Below are 14,180 nucleotides of genomic sequence, written 5' to 3' on the forward strand. Positions count from 1 at the left end.
ACTCGCCAGACAGAGAGACAAAAAGCGAGAAACCCCCCCCCCCCCGGGGGGATGGCCACACCGTGATCCCTTCTCTTCCATTCTCCTCTCTGGATCTTGGATGGGCACGCACACACATGCACCCGGCGTGAGTTTTAAGTCTCTGGGTCCGGGACACAAACCGTGGTCGACTACGAGGGAGTCCAGCGACATAGCCATTACGCTAACTGCTGGTCCCCCCAACTGTTGATTTCTGATGTAGATTCCCAGTGGTTTGGCCCTCTTCCTATTGAATCTGCAAGTGGGAAAGAGCACCCCCTTTCCCTAGGCTCACGTTCTCATGTAGCTAGAGCTCAACCAGAGGAAAGTCTTGGTTCCCTGCCTTACCCAACTCACTCCTCAGACAAGAGTGCCTTACCAGACTGAAGAGTCTGAGAAGAAGCACTGAGCATGCTGCCTCCTTCCTGTCTACCTTGACTCTGGGGATTTGCCTGCATGCACGGAATACACACACTGCTCCTCTCTTCTGCATCACAAGGTTGTCAATAGTAGCTTCTGTGGATTTGTTTGGTGCAACCAGTAAATATTACTAAACCAGACTAATTTAGGGACAAAGTCTCAGCAGCCCACTTGAGTAGCAGACAAAATGACGTTTGTTGATGGGTCTTCATTCATTCAGTGAATGTCTGTGACTACCTGCTATGTGCCAGGAGATGGTCTAATCTAGCATCCATCAACAAACAATGCAAAGATCCCTGTCCACCTAGAACTTACAGTCTAGCAGGAGCAGCCAATCACCACATAGCAAAAAGATGTAATTTATGGAGCATATTAGATAATGATACATGCCAATTTCAAAACACATCTCACTATTCACATTTATAAAATAAAACAATACATAATTATGACACAGCAGGTTCTCTAAATTTCTTGATAAATAGATTCTTAAAAAATATTGAAAAAGGTTTAAATATAAATAATTTGATTAGTAATTAAAGCACTTAACATAAATAATTCATAAACAAAACAGAATTAAAGAGTTCAACTCTTTTTTTTTTTTTTTAATAGAGATTTTTACTATAAGGCACATGCACTTGCTGGAGAGACAGACAGAAAGCAAGAAATCATCCTGGGGGTGGGGGGGGGGGGGGGTGGGCCTGGTTGGCCACACTACAATCCTATCTCCTCCATTCTCTTCTTAGGACTTACGGCATGCACACACACGTGCCCGGTGTGAGTTTGATGCCACAGAGTCCAGGACTCACCTGCAGTTGGCTACATGGCAGTCCAGCAATGCAACTGTTACACCATTTTGCTGGTCCCTGAACTCTTTCTTAACTTTAATACAGGTAAGTATATTTAAGTGTTTTTTCCTCTTCTGTTTCTGTTGCTTTCTCATTGCTCCTTTCCTTCCCCCTCCACCACCACTAGGTCCCTCTCTGGTCAAATTAAAATCAATAAACAAATAAAGATAAAATAATTCTTTTTTTGGGGGGGGGAGGTTTTTTTCGCTATAGGGCGCGTGCACTCGCCAGACATACAGAGACAGAGAGACAGAAAGCGAGAAATCACCCCCCAGGGGGGATGGTCACACCGCAATCCCTTCTCCTCCATTCTCCTCTCGGGATCTTGGGCACGCACGTACACGTGCCCGGCGTGAGTTTTAAGCCACCGGGTCTGGGACGCAAACCGCGGTCAACTACATGGGAGTCCAGCGACATAGCCATTATGCTAACTGCTGGTTCCCTAAAATAATTCTTTGAAAAGAAAAAGTTCTAAGTAAGAACTCCATCTTCCTATGGGACGAACCTCTCCTTTGGCCAAATTCTTTGAATAACTTAACCCCTAAACAGAGAATGTGGTGGATGCTCTGACTTTCCCTTTTCTATGTAGTGCTACGCATAGTTCCTTGAATGGGAACTACTTCAGGGTATGAGCTATCCACAGACTGATGGGTCTCTCTACCCTCCAAAAGCTTGCCTTTGGTTCAAGGGTTACCTGTCTAGCCATTTTCTGATTCCCAGCCCTCCAGTCACTTGCTTCTCTTCTAACTTTAGGCCAGAGGTGGCTCTTTTCTAGTTTAAGTCAAACTGCTTTTCTGCTTCTTATTTGTTAGACACAGAAATCTTTCTTTTCCCTTACGATAAACTCCTTAATTATCAAAATAAAATCAAATGAGGGCTAAACGAAGCTTTCGTCAGAATTCTACTTCGGTTCTACCACAGACATCCTACCTGAACAAATGCATATGCATGCAGCACACACAGCCTCACGTATGTGCACATAAACACATAGTTGTAAGCACACACTATTTAATTTTATCCAGTTCCCCAGGCAGCCTCACGTATGTACACATAAACAAATAGTTGTGAGTACACACTATTTAATTTTATCCAATTCCTCAGGGCTAAAGATTATCCCCGTTTCCTCCTTGCTCCCCAAATGTAAATTCCAGGTTCTTTAAATTGTATACACTTCACCAGACCACTGAATATACTGTTACAGAAGTGTATCAGGTCTAGTATGATGGAGCAGTATAATGTGCCATTCTGCAATGCTGCAAGCCATACAGAAGAATGGAGTTCAGTTCCCAGATCAACCTGTACATGCACTCACACACACCAGCAATCCCAGCTAACTGGGAAGGTTGAAGGGAGACTCACAGAGTGAGACCCTGTTGAACGTTCTTATTTGTCTGGCTCCCCTTCATATTAAAAAAAAAAAAAAAGAAGAAGAAGAAAGGAAGAAAAAGAACTTCATGAAAGCCACAAGTCCTGCCCACAATATTCTTCTTCCTTATAGAAAAAACACTCCCAAACATGTATTTAAATTTCACCACATACAACTCAGCCCACCTGTGGTTTCTCATCCACCTAGAAAAGATTTCTTTCTGAGTGTTTCTTTTTCCATTAAATTTTCCAGCTTTCTAAAAGCATTAAGATTAGAAAATTTACATAATTTTTTAGGAACTTCTTTTAAACTCTTCAAAGGAGCATCATAATTCCAACGATAACAGAAAAAGGTTGGTAGGTAGTTATTTTAAAAGATTCAAAACTGGCAGATGGTGTGGTAGTTAAGGGCACTGAACTCCTACGTGGCCTACCACCGTTTGAATCCCGACCAGGTGGCTTGCTCGCTCGCTCTCTCTCTCTCTCTCTCTCTCTCTCTCTCATACACATACACACACACACTTGGTCCCTCTCTGGTCAAATTGAGAGAGAGAGAGAGAGAGAGGGAGGGAGAGGGAAGGAGGGAGGGAGAGAGGGAGGGAGAGGGAGGGAGGGAGGAAGGAAGGGAAGAGAAGGAGAAAGAAAGAGAGAGAGAAAGAAAGAAAGGAGGGAATTCTTTCTCTTTTTTTCAGAGGTTTTTGCTATAGGGCGCATGTACTCGCCAGGAAGGCAGAGAAAGAGAGACAGAAAGCGAGAAATCACCACCCAAGGGGGATGGCCACACCCCAATCCCTTCTCCTCCATTCTCTTCTCGGGTTCTTAGGCACACATGCATGCACATGGGCCTGGCATGAGTTTAACCCACTGGCTCCGGGACTCGAACCACGGTCAACTATATAGGAGTCTAGCAACATAGCCATTACGCCATCTGCTGGTCCTGAGAAATAAAATATTTATTTTAAAAAAATAAAAAGACTGGAAGTTGGGCAGGCAGACAGGCAGGTTAGTAGACAGATTATGACAGTCATCTTTAAGGTTCTGTTGTATTCAGTTACTTTGGCCAAATGAAGAGGGAGAAGACAGGTTAGATGGATCTAGCTAGCCATCATGCCACCTACTTAAAAAAAAAAAAAAAAAAAAAGAGAGAGAGAGATCATGACTCTACATACCCCTACTACTCTCACACTTTAAAAGGGCTTTCTATAAACTATGACATTACAGATAGATACTTTAGATTAATACCAAAAAAACAACTTTGCATTCTATTACTTTAGTTACCTACTAAAGACACAAGAAAAAAACCTTAGAGAGCTCAAATGCAGGGCCAGCGGGTAGCATGGTGGTTAAGGTGCTGGACTCTGACATAGCCAATAACGGTTTGAGTCTTGGACCTAGCAGCCTAAAAAAAAAAAAATCACACTGGGGCATGGGCATGCATACCCAAAATCCCAAGTGAAGAATGGAGGAAAAGAGATTGCTTGTAGCAACCCCCTGGAGGGGGAGGGGGATGATTTCTCACTTTCTCTCTCACTATCTCTGTCTTTCTCCAGCAAGTCCAGGCACCCTATGGCAAAAAGCCTTAAAAAAGAAAAGAAAAAGAAAGCAAGCTTAGCTATATCCCATATAGCTGAAGTCCACTAAAAATTACCTGTTGTGTGTTACAAACATAGCTGAGACTACAGTCAAGTAAAGTTAATTAAATACACTTCTAGGAGGTTGAGCTTCTTCTTCTAAGTGAGCTTCTGAGACCTACTAGATGGAGCCCGGCAATCTATATTTGAATAAGCCCTCCAGGTAATTCTAACTCCAGCTCAAGCCTAAAATCTACTAAGCTAAAGAAAGTTAAAACTCTCCACATATTTTTCCCTCTTTTTTCAGCCAATCTTCCAATGGGTTCAGCCTCTCTATGAAAGTCACCATCAGGCTGGTCTCATAACCTAGTTGTTAAGGGAGCCAGACTCCACATGGCCAACCTTGGTTCAAATCCCAGTGGCTTGAAAAAACACACTTAAAATCCTGATTGGACAGAAAAATGGAAGAAAAGAATTGTGTCCAGGAACCAGCAGTTAGCGTAATGGCTATGTCGTTGAACTCTCATGTAGCCAACTGCAGTTCAAGTCCTGGACCCAGTGGCTTAAACTCACACCGGGCGCATGTGCGTGCATGCCCATGATCCCAAGAGGAGAATGGAGGAGAAATGACTATGACTGAAGTGTGGCCATCCCCCCACCACCACCCCAGAGGGGATTTCTCACTTTCTATCTCTCTGTCTCTCTCTGTCTTTCTGGCGAGTGCACGTGCCCTATAGCAAAAACCTCTCCAAAACAAAAAAAAGAATTGTGTCCATGACCATGCCTCATTGGCAGATGTATGGTCCACCTCCACCTCCCACCCCCATGAACATCCATGCCCTCTGGCAATGAAAAAAAGAAAAAAAGAAAGTCACCTATGCCCAAAGTCTACCCCAATGACTGAAGTGTGGCCATCCCCCCACCACCACCCCAGAGGGGATTTCTCACTTTCTATCTCTCTGTCTCTCTCTGTCTTTCTGGCGAGTGCACGTGCCCTATAGCAAAAACCTCTCCAAAACAAAAAAAAGAATTGTGTCCATGACCATGCCTCATTGGCAGATGTATGGTCCACCTCCACCTCCCACCCCCATGAACATCCATGCCCTCTGGCAATGAAAAAAAGAAAAAAAGAAAGTCACCTATGCCCAAAGTCTACCCCATTACCAAAAAGAATGGGTATTTTATCCCCATTCAACCCATCAATAAAGCAAGTGCAGACCAAAGTTTTAACTAAAACACTGAAAACTCTACTCAAGTGTTCTTCATCCAACTTAAGGAAAAATGTTGGGTCCAAACTGGATCCTCACTTGCACCTTAACAGTTTTTAGAAGCAATTTTGAGCCAGCAGGTGGTATGGAGGTTAGCGTAGCTAGATCTCATGTAGCCAATGGTACAGTTTGAGTCCCAGACCCAGGGGCTTGAGAATCATGCTGCCCACGTGTGCATGTGTGCCCAAAATTCTGAGAGGAGAATGGAGGAGAAGGGACTGCAGTGTGGCCATCCCCTCTCAGGGGGTCATTTTTCTCTATCTCTGGCAAGTACACATGCCCTATAGCAAATCTTTTTAAAGAATTATTTAAGTTTATTCATTTATTTATTCATTTATTTTTTAATTTGACCAGAGAGGGACAGAGTGAGAGAGAGAGGAAAAGTGAGAAAGCAAGCCACCAGGTCCGGAACTTGAACCATGGTCAGCCATAAGGGAATCCAGTCCAGTTAACCACGACACCACTTGCTGGCCCTCAACCCTACAGCAAATTTGAAGGGAAAAAAAAAAATTAAAATTTCAGGGAACAGTACCAGGTAGTAAGTTTTACTACCTGGACAAAAACATCATCTGTTCAAAATTCAACTCCATTACTAGATGGGCACAGAAACTTGGAGAATATGCCAAAGGAGAATCTCAAAACCCCATGAAAAAATGCTGCCCATCCCTGAGTGTGTGGATCCCACACAGTCCAGAAGGCTACTGGGATGATGAAAGTGCTCAGAAAGTAGGTAACAGTGATGACTGCACAACTTTGTGGATATACTAAAAGAACACTGAATTATACACTTAAAAAATAAAGATAAATTAAAAGATGATTAACAGTAGAAAATTAAATCACAAGCTGAATACAAGTCTCTCTGGAAGGCCACACACTCCAAGCAAGTGTGAAAGCAACAATAATCCTTAAAGACAAATCTTCATGGTCAATGACCACTACCAATACCTAAAAATCAAAAGAGGCCAGGTTAATGTCGTATTAACACTCAAATGATTCACGGCAGAGTCAAGACTAGAACCTGCTTCTGTTGTCAGCTCTGTATTCTTTCCAAGATAGCAGTAGCTCTCCACTTGGGCTCTGGGGAATTATTATCTAAGGTCTGTGGGTTCATAAGAAATTTTTAATTTCGCATCTTAATTCATAATCTGAAAAGATAACACACCTATAACAAATATATTCTAATATACAAATTCATTGCTCAAGTTTGTAATTTGTGATTACATTTGCCTTAGTACCCAGTAGTACCATTTAAACTGTTCTTGGACTAATGAGAAAAGCAAGAAGTAAATTTAAGACTAAATGATTTATTCATACTAAAATCTAATGACAGACTTATAGAAATGCTTGCTATAAAAAAAGAAAAGTCTCTCAACATGGATGGGGAGAGGTGGAATTTTATTTATATATATATATGTATATACACACACACATATATACACACACACATATATACACACACATAGAATAGTGTGTATATATATACACACACACATAGAATAGTGTGTATATATATACACATATATATAATTGTGTATATGTGTGTATATATATGCACAATGTATGTGCATATATGTGCATATATATTTGTGTGTATATATATAAATATATAATTGTGTATATATATGTGTGTGTGTAGGTATACACACGCACACATGCTGAGTTTTACATCTACATTCTGCTCTAGCACCTTGAAACTTCCAATCTATTTCTACTACAATGCAATTGCTAGGAAATTATCAAATTTAATTTGAAACTTGGTACCATATATTGTGTTCAAAAAATCAAATGGTGTCACTCTTAAAACAGCTCAGATCTGTATTTTCATAGCTGTAATTTAATGATAAAAGCCCTGTCTGAACTCAAAGGAATAATCTGGGATCATTCATACCACTAGCACCACCAAAGGTAAGCAAAACAAAGCCCTTTTTCAGGGTTAAATAACTTTCCAAGTCACCAAAGCCTGAATATCTCATACAGTACCAGTGTTTTCTAGCTTAACTCACACATTTATAAGTCTGAAGAGTCCTAAATGATCTCCCAAAAAAATGTGAGTCTATATTTCAAGAAGACAACATAACATACACCAGCAAAACCAATCACTGAAAAAGTATTGCCATAAATCTATGGCTTTAAAAAATACAAAGAGGGACCAGCAGTTGGCATAATGGCTATGTCGCTGGACTCCTACGTGGTTGACCGCAGTTCGTGGTTGACCGCAGTTCACATCCTGAACCCGGTGGCTTAAAACTCACACCGGGCGCATGTGCGTGCGTGCCCAAGATCCCAAGAGGAAAATGGAGAAGGGATTGCAGCATGGCCATCCCCCCAGGGGGTGATTTCTCACTTTCTGTCTCTCTCAGTCTGTCTGGCGAGTGCACGCGCCCTATAGCAAAAACCTCTTTAAAAAAAAAATACAAAGAAAAAAATTAAAAATACAAAAAACCTCCAGAATACATGCCTACACACAAAAACAAATAAGATGGCCTGTTGTTAAAAAAATAAATAAATAACTGAAATGAAATATAATCTTAAAGACTATTTCTTACCTAAGAGTAACAAGTTGGGAAAAAAGTATTCAGGATTTAAAAGGACGATTCTCCCCCCTTAAGAAGCATAATAATTATAGTATAAATATATCAGTGTTCTTTTTTATTTAGGCTCTTGAATATAGATTAAAATGTATCAGTCTACAACCATACTGCTTGCTTTCTACATAGACATTTTTATCATTAAAAAAATATTCATTTAAGGGAACAGCAGTTAGCATAATGGCTATGTCACTGAACTCCCATGTGGTAGACCGTGGTTCAAGTCCCAGACCCAGTGGCTTAAACACACCGGGCGCATGTATGTGCATGCCCAAGATTCCGAGAGGAGAGTGGAGGAGAAAGGATTGTGGCGTGGCCATCCTCACTGGGGGGTGATTTCTCGCTTTCTGTCTCTCTGTCTCTCTGTGTCTTTCTGGCGACCACACATGCCCTATAGCAAAAATCTCTCCAAAGGAAAAAAAAAATTCATTTAATATGAAAATTTATAAACTCACCACCAACTAAAAACATTTGATTCTTTAAGGTTTAGTACAAACTAGAATCCTATTTTGTTTGCTTACTCTAGAGAAACTGTATTAAAGGAAAAATGAAAGAACATTATAATAGTTCAAAAATAGTGCACAAAAGTGATGTGAATGTATTTAGGGAGAACATTTTCATTATAAAAGGTTCATGGTGCTGCATTAGTTTGGCTTTGGAAGAACGCCATTTGAAATCTAGATTCGGAGACTAGGGAATGCAGTAGTTATATTTTAAGTAAAACAGCTAATTAATGACTAAACAAAAGAAATTTCAGTCCGGACAACATATATAGAGTACTAATATGTGTAATTATGAAGTAGTCATTTGTGCAATCAGAAAGTTACATTAGCATAATTATTTCTGGCTCTAGGCCTTAAAAATATTAACTAAAAATGCAGAAACCTTATAACAGTTCACCTAAATGAAGATGTGAATACCAACCTGATTATGAAATAAAGAGCTGGTTCTTTAATGAATATGCCCTTTGTTTAATATATTCTTTCTTTCCTGTCCTGGGTATAAAAATCAGGCCTAATCCTTGAGTTAATACACAGGTACAACATTCTACTTTTAATAAATCTTATTCATTATACAGAGCCCATATATTAATATTTATTATTAGGAATCAAAACTACTTCTTTAAGAAATGAGTATTTGCAACTTAAAAAATGCAAATGCATAAAGTTTATTGTAGTATTTGAAAATGCAAATGAATAAAGCCATACAAGTCTACAAAGCAAAAGGATAAGAAGTCAGCAAAGGGGCCAGCAGGTGGCATGGTGGTTAAGGGTGCTGGACTCCCACATGGCTGACTGCAGTTGGAGTTTCCTCCCTCCCTCCCCCCCTCTCTCTCTACCCTTTCCTCCCTTCCTTCTTCTCTCCCTCCCTCCTTCCCTCTGTCTGTGTGTCCCTCTCTGGTCAAATTAAAATAAATAAATAAAGTTAAATAAAAATTATTCTTAAAAAATCTGTAAATAGCTGTGATAAGTTTAAAACATCTATTTAAAATTGTTCTTTGGGGAGCCCTGGCCCCATAACTTCATGGTTAAAGGGAGCTGGATCCCAACTGTGGTTGAAATCCCTGCCCCGAGGAACCAGCAGGGTGGCAGAGTGGTTGATGTGCTGGACACTTCCACATGGCCGACCACGGTTCGATCCCTGAACCTGGTGGCTTGCTTTCTCAGTCTCAGTCTCTCTCTCTCTCTCTCTCACTCTCTCTCTCTCTCTCTCACACACACACACACGCACGCACACACGCTGCCCTCAGCACCTTGAAAAACACAACAGGCATGTTGGCATAGCTGTCCTAAATCCCAGGAGGATGTAGAATGAGGAAGAAGGGATTGCAGCATGACTGGGGTACATACACATGCCTCCTCTCTCTCTTGCTCTCCATCACTCTTCTCTGGTGAGCACATACACTCTCTGGCAATTAAAAAGAAGGGGGTCAGCTGGTGGCATAGTGGTTAAGGCAGCTAGATCCCACACAGCTGAACAGTTTGAGCCCCAGACTCAACAGCTTTGAAAACATGCAGGACTCGACAGGCACGCATGGCCAAAATTCCAGAGGAAAAGGGAAGAGAAGGGGTTGTGAAGTGGCCATCCACTCCACTCTCCACCCCCACCAGCAAAAGGGGGTGATTTCTCATTTTCTCTCTTTCCTTTTTCTCTCCAGCCAGTGCACATGCTCTACAGCCAAACTTTAAAAATAATTATTATTGTTATCATCATTTCCTTTACTATCTTCAGGACTTGGGGAACAGTGTGGTTGAGAAAGAATAGTTTAAAATTGATTTGTTTTTAGTTATATTTATTTTGCAATTGCAAACAACATTCAAAGAGGACAGGAGACTTTTATGTATTTCAATGCGTTAGAAAAACTTTAAAGTATGTTAACTAGGTAAGTTCTCTTACCTTCTCATTATCTTCCTAGTGACTTTACAGTTTTACCAAATATTTACACATGAATCCACAATACAGTTCTATATTAATTCTTTTTCATTCAAAATTGCATTACTATGAATGGATTTGCTAAGTACACTAATGTAGTTTAAGTTACAAGGTCTTTGATTAGAAGTCTAGACAATAAATAACAGAATGGAAATTTCTTTCTAAGAATTAATAAGCAACACAAAAGAAATTAAGCTCAGAGACAGATCCAAAGTGTTTATCTTACCAAATTATCTAACCACTTTCTACCCATACTCCCTCATCTCTAAAAGGAAATACTGCCCATCTTATAATATTAAAATAAAGCTTACAAATAATTAACTAGCAAAGAAAGGTGTCAGCATTTGAATGGTCATAATGTCACTCTCCCTCTCTCAACACACACACAATAGTTTTTTCGAATAACCACAAATACTTAAGTACAGGTATGAGTAAAACAATTCCTTATGAACCCAGAAATTCAAACTGTACACATTCAGCAGAGACAGAGAGAGAGAGAGAGAACATAAGCGTCAGAGAAAGATGACAACTGACATTTCATAAGGCAGTTCCGGCCTCCAGTCTCACTTCACGAACATATGCTGTGCAGAGAGTGAGATGGAAAACACAAATCTAATGTGCTCTCAACTGCTCATTCCCACACGCCTCTTCCAGTGTGAGCCCCATGTCCTAGTAAGTGGGATCCGAAAAAATGTAGTTTTTATATAACACAGCTTCTAAATACAAGCTATTTCATCTGGTCCTCAACCAAAACACAGCAATCTATTCCAACTCGAAGGTCTTAATAATGGCAGTATGACTAAACTTTGCTTTATGAGCAAGTCAAGGGATTTCAGGGGCAATTTTGACTAAACATGATTTTCCTTACACAGACCAACAAAACCCCAGTGAGAGGCAAGTCTTTCAACCGAACTACATTTCCTTCAGGTTTTAATGTCAACATGAAAAATGGCAGGCTCAAGAAATGGGAAAATGCCAATACCCAGCTAGATCAAAGAAGTACTTTAATAACAGTACTGACTGCTTTGTTCCTCCTATTAGGCAAGTCAGTTTAAAAAAATAAAACAATGACAGGTTATCATCACCAAGTAATACACTATAGAACTAGTGTAAGTCTTCTACTGTCACACTTATTTTCCCTAACCAAAAAATAAAAACAAGAAAAAAGTCAAGGTCCTCTACAGAGAAATGTGGGCCAGCCTTTAAATTCGGTTCTCTCTTAAGAGTTTCTATTGATGTTCAGTTGACAAACTACTGAAAGAACCACAGATCACAAGGCAAAAGGGCACTGTACAGCTTCGCCCTGTCAGCTGTGCTACCTCCTGCTGCTCCACCGTTCTTTACCTAGGTTTTCAGCAACAGTGACAGCTTGCACAAAGTAATCCACATTTTTTCATCTAAACCCCCAATTTCACATCTGACCAGTAAGAAGGATGCATGATTCCTCTCTGTACCTTGAACTTTAGCGATGTGTGGTTTCCAAGGGAGTATATATACTGGGGTCATGGAAGAAAACATGGACCTTCTCATTTGTAATTTTATTCCTGTCCTCAAAAGTCTTTACTAGGTATCTTATAATGTACCTAACATATTGGTAAAGTGGAACAGGTAAATAATTAAGAAGTAAATAAACACATGAAAAGTTGAAAGCTGGTGCCAACCTCATAACCTGATAGTTAAGAGAGCCAGATCCCACATGGCTGATTTCAGTTTTGAGTTACAGCCAGGGAATTTGTATTAAAAAAAAAAAAAAAAAAAAAAAAAAAAAAAGCTGGGTGCATATGCATGCATACCCAAAATCGAGACATGATAGCGCGATAGAGAAGGGACAACAGCATGACCACACTCACAAGGACAGTGCATTCTTCCCTCTCTCTCCGTCTGTCTCTCTCTCTATGGTGAACACACTTACCCTCTGACAATTTAAAAAACAGTTAAAGAGCTGAACTCAAAAGTTCCAAAAGTTTTGAACTCACTGATCTAACCTACCAACTAAATTTCTGACACTGCTACAACCTGCTTTGTAAGATTCTTAAGGCCACTGATTTTAATCACTAAGCAATTCTTGGTTTCAAATATAATTTCTAATCATTCAGAACATTGACTCGTTCTCATGTTCAAAATGTTTAGGCTAATAGATAACTAGTAGAAACAATAAGTTTTTAAACCAGCTAAAGCAAAAGTATTCTGAATAGAAAATAAAATTTATGCAAATAAGCAAAATATACATACCTTAGAAACTTAAAATCAGCTGAGACAGAGTAATGAAGTCATTAATTCTAGTCATATTTAAGTCTGTAACCTCTGGTAAGTAAGGAGACTTTTATCCATATCCCTCCCCAACTTAAAACACTGAATCAAGAAGTGCACAAAAGAATCTTTCAAAAGTAAGTCTCTACAGGCAACGCTATTGTCTTCTTTTAACAAAACAGAGTGTCCAAGATATGACAGGATGCTATACATAAACTTAACTTGTAAGTAAATGATGAACCCACAACTCAAATAATTTAGACCAACCTGGCAAACCAGGAATCCCAGGCATTTGAAATAAAGGAATGTAATTCCCAAACTGATGAATATATACCAAATTCTTATCATTATTCTAAATGGATACGGCCCTAAATTGAAATACATACCCAATTCTTATCACCACACTAATGGCTATTATTCAAAATTGAAATATTCAGATATCAAAATTAAAAAGATGACAAAGCAATCCACTCCTAATATTTAAGACTTCAAGAATAAAATCTACCAAAAAAGGAAACATGGCCCCAGAAGATAAACTTATAATTCATTCTATTTCATCGATCTACTTTTCTAACTTCATACCCAATATATAATGTACTACACAGCCTTTATTCTTAACAAAAGTTCCTATCATTGAGTAAGCCAGTTAATTCTCCAAGCAAACTTTCTTCATCAGAGAACTAAACGCTGTTTTGCCAAGAAGCCTGCCCTTTCTACTTCTACAAAAGCTCCACATTACCAAGACACTACACAGTCTATGGAACACTAGGACAATAATGAATTTACTAATTCACAACAACATAAGACTAATGTTTAACTGAGATGCAGGCAGTTAGCTACCAAATGCAAGACACCAAAGTGCAAGAAAACACAAATACAGAAACTCGAGCTACCTTGGTTAAGTCAGCGTGCACATTGCATATTTTTTAGCACAAGCCAAGCAGATCAAAGACAGATCAAGAAACATGCTGGTTTCTGTCAAATCCAGACTTTAAACTCTCATTTACAAGTTCCTAGTTCAAAGTTTTAAATTTAAAACTAACATAAAGTAGTGCTATGCAAACTGACCTAACAAGTTTGTCTTTAAAATAATTATATCCTTAAAAATAAAAATTTATCTACCTCATTAGTGTTCCAACGGTGCCTCTCTTTTGGTAAACTTGAACATTTCGGCAGACATTCAAGCAGCTTTTTCGGTAAAAAGATTTTTACATGACTACTATTGCTGTTCCCATGATCATCTATAAAGAAGAAAACAATAAATTCAGAGAAAATAATAGGAAAAAACCTCCTTTTAAGTATACTGGCAAGGTCAGAAACAGAAGATCAGTTTAGTCACCATGAGACCAAGAGAATCAGAAGGCCCCATTACTTCTCTTAGTTAACAATTCTCATTTACACATTATTCAGATAAATGGCAGC

At 39.4% G+C, this 14,180-nt stretch overlaps 1 protein-coding gene across 1 annotated transcript in view; it reads right to left on the minus strand.

The window, feature by feature from the left end:
- Nucleotides 1-14,180, minus strand: part of CAMTA1 (calmodulin binding transcription activator 1) — a 1,029,661-nt gene that overhangs the window by 984,313 nt on the left and 31,168 nt on the right. The window contains exon 3 of the mRNA XM_027770647.1: nucleotides 13,881-13,999. The gene's annotated coding sequence lies outside the window, so the exon portion shown is untranslated. The remainder of the gene's footprint in view (nucleotides 1-13,880; nucleotides 14,000-14,180) is intronic.

This window comes from Tupaia chinensis, unplaced genomic scaffold, assembly GCF_000334495.1.
Source record: "Tupaia chinensis unplaced genomic scaffold, TupChi_1.0 Scaffold000146_1, whole genome shotgun sequence".
Taxonomy (NCBI): Eukaryota; Metazoa; Chordata; class Mammalia; order Scandentia; family Tupaiidae; genus Tupaia; species Tupaia belangeri.